This window comes from Octopus bimaculoides, chromosome 17 (genome assembly GCF_001194135.2).
Source record: "Octopus bimaculoides isolate UCB-OBI-ISO-001 chromosome 17, ASM119413v2, whole genome shotgun sequence".
Taxonomy (NCBI): Eukaryota; Metazoa; Mollusca; class Cephalopoda; order Octopoda; family Octopodidae; genus Octopus; species Octopus bimaculoides.
Window position 1 is genome coordinate 19720239 of NC_068997.1, and position 3898 is coordinate 19724136.

General features: G+C 35.9%; 1 protein-coding gene across 11 annotated transcripts in view; it reads left to right on the forward strand.

Moving 5' to 3' along the window:
• Window positions 1-3898, forward strand: part of LOC106879787 (diacylglycerol kinase beta) — a 391710-nt gene that overhangs the window by 119578 nt on the left and 268234 nt on the right. The window lies entirely within an intron of this gene.

Sequence of the window (3898 nt, forward strand, 5' to 3'; positions counted from 1 at the left end):
CATACATAATGTGCTACAAATGCACATTTTTATATCTGTTTTTCATTTCTTTTTCCCCTTTTTACCATGTTAGCAATGCAAACGATAAGATGTATTTAGACAGTTTGTCAGCATGTATAGAGGTTGAAAGAATAAGATTAGGAAGTGCGTTTGTGTTTGTGTGTGTGTGTGTGTGTGTGTGTGTGTGTTTTCTTGAGAGAAGTGAATCTGCAAGAAAGGGAAGAGACGTATGGCAGATGTTGAAAGAAGAAACTCTTTGAAAATGTAATTGTGAAGTGATTGCAGTGATGGCAGAAGTTTAACAGCAGATTATTTGTCATAAGTATATATATGAATAATACTAAAATAAAAGAAATGTACTCAGATATTTGCATATCTACATACATTCATGCATGCATACATGCAAACATGCATACTTACATGCACTCATTTATCCTCCCACATGTTTTATGTACATCTCAATATATGAGCATTTACTGTGGATGTTTGCTTACTCATCTTGTTTCACCCATACCTAGATAGACTTGCCCTTTATCCTACATGTGTGTGTGTGTGCGTAGTAGGGAGATGTTTATCATTCTCTCATGTATACATGCATGTATACATGTGCATGCATGCTCATCTTCCTTCATTCAGAGTTATACACCCACTCAATTCAAACATGCAGATGCTTATTCACATAGATGCATGCACTCACACACACACACACACACACACATGGACATTCATGCATCCTCCCACATGCCTGTGCATACATAGCTGCACATGTGCAGATGTGTATGCACATATGCATGCTCTTTTTGTTTGAGTTATACATACATGAACTACCACCATGCTTGTGTGTGTGTGTGTGTGTGTGTGTGTGTGTGTGTGTGCTAGTAAGTCATGCATGTCTGAACTCATGCTCACATGTGCATTGACAAGCATCCTGACACCTACTCATGCTTGCATGCATACATGCACATATGTATACACTTACACATGTATGCCTCTGATCCTTCACTCAGCAGAGATACACCTACACATTGAAGCATTTAGATGGTCATTCACTTAGGCATACACACTTATGCATGCATTTATTCATGTATATACAAACACACTTATAGATACATACCATTACAAACACATATGCACATGCGTGCATGCGCACACTCATACATAGACTCAAACACAAACAATTGTGTGTAATTATTGATATACAAGAATAAACACATCTGTCTAGACATGCTCTCACACATGAAAAATTCATAACCATCTATGCATGCATATATAATATGTGTGTCTATGTATGCATGTGTATGTGTGTGTATGCATATATATATATATATATATATATATATATATTAATCAAAGTGTACAGTATTGTTATATATACACTACGGTCGATCTTATCAATCGGTTTCACACTAGGAGTTCAACAGAATGTTAGGTAACAGTCCGATTATGTAACCTTGTGCTCTTCAGAGGTAACCATTATGGAATGAAATATGGCCACACACACACACACACACATTTATGGATATCTGGAAATAAAAATTCAACGTAACTGGATTTTGACTCCATATTGTGGATGTATCTCCAATTTCTAGTTATGTTGGAATCACAGATATATTTTTCTACTCACAACTTTTCCAACATATATTTATCTATTTATACATGCTTATATATCCACATAAAGAATTGATGTATACACAACAAAGAATAAATCCACAGCAGTTAAGAGCTCAGTTTATGACAGATCATTCTACTTGTTTTATGTTCTACCTGTTTTACATTGAAACTAGCTAGATCCAGTCTTTCATGCCTACTCTACAATGTCATTTCAAAGATAAACATTCACATCATTGAAATCTTGGAGCTATGAGATAATGTATGATTAATTCAAAACAATGTGGATAAATAAGTATTACACTTAATAGAATAATCTGGATAATAAAGAGTTAAACTCCAACAGCTTATTTCATTGCATTAAATCTAAGTGGATTGAGTACTATACATGTATGTATTCAGCTAAAATGTTCTTTAAGAATATCATATTTAACATAAAGGCATTAATTCCACTTACTGTTGAGACATCATATATCAAGTATATTATATAAATAAGATGTTACACTAGAGCTGTTTCTATAGCATAATTCAAATTTTTTTTTTTTTGCTTTTGTAATACCATTGCAAACCAGTGTATAGTATGTATACTATCTTTATTATACATCAGACTGGTTGATTTGATCTCGTTTAGATAGTGACACGAGAATGTGACATCGGTGGGGTGATTTTGTTTTGCCTAGCTCTGAAGAACGTCAGTTTTTAATATAATGAGTGATCTTTTCCCAGATGAAAAACTGTAGCTACTCTTGTTTCAACATATGCCATCAGATATGTTATAGAGGTGAAGATTTTATTGTCTTTTTTGTTTAATGCATACATACATACACACACATACATACATACATACATACATCGTAAACACAATTTTATATTTTAGTTGCTCAGCATATTTCAGCATTGTAGTTGTTTGGAGCCCTGAATAGGGGTCCCGAATGCATTTAGATGCTTAGCTGCAATGGACCATCAGGGAAGACTTACCCAAACCCCACCCTCCCCATTTTTATACCCATTTTTATACCCAGGTTTTTTGCTGTCACTGCAATCCCGACTCCCTACTTGTGCCTTCTTGACAACACCTGACTATGTATATTACAACCTTTGTACCTCTCTCTTCCATACTCTACCATCACATCTATGCTCTGATCCTTGTTACTTGTGAGTATACCTTGGCCCTTCACCTCCTCTCTCCTTCTCTCTATTACACTTTTGCTGTCCGACATGCCCATTAAAATCTCCAGCCACAAAGATGAGATCATTATTACTTGTCTTTGAGGTAGCCTGCAGAAGAATATCATAAAAGTGATCCTTCTGTTCATTTGGTAGGCCCGCTTGTGGGGTGTAGGCAGAGATAATTGTAGCTATACCATTCTGCAAGACTAGCCTGAGTTTAAGTACTCTATCGCACACCCTCACTACCTCTATGACCTTATACACCCAGTCTCTGCAAGAAGTATTCCCACACCCCCTATTCCATCACTATTACCTTTCCAGAAGAGTTTATACCTATGTGCTTTGCTTGTGAGGACTCTGGCTGAAGCTCCTTTCCATCTTACCTCTTGTATGCAACACACATCAATACATCTCTGTTCAAGTATCTCTACAACCTCACTAGACCTACCTTTCAATATGCCTACATTTAAAGTGCCAACTCTGAAAACTGGGAAAGAGATATGGGAGGTAACACAGGAAGGAGAGATGTTATTCAGTACCTGAAAAGAAGGATCCCATGAATGTTTGGTAACAGGCATCATAATAGTTGTTCTTGCTTTTAACCTACCATCATTCAGACATTTTAGAGTTGTTAAGGTTGTTACCTCTACTGGTGGGGGGAGTGAGGAAGCATCGTATATGAAAGTGTTTGGGGTGTTGTAAATATAAGCATTATGAGACTTGTGGGAGAAGCGTTACTGATGCTGCAGAAAAAAAAATTAAGTGGGCTACTATCTGGTTTAGTTAGTCTAAGGATAGGTGGGGAGAGAGAGGAGAGGGCAGCAAGATTACCAATAGAGTGGGAGTAAGGGGAAGGGCAACTGGATGTCCAGTAAGCGAAAGATTTCCGGTGAGACAGAGAGAAAGAGATTATATATATATATATATATATATGTGAGTAAAAATAAATACAAAAAAAGGGGTTTTGTATGATTGTGTATAGAGGAATATATTATTTTGTTTAAAAGAGTTCCAACTCTGTCTGTTTTTTATGTTTTATTTATATTCCTGCAAAACCAATGTGGGATATAGAATATGGAATATACAATATATAATATAAAATAAAAATGGATGGTACAAT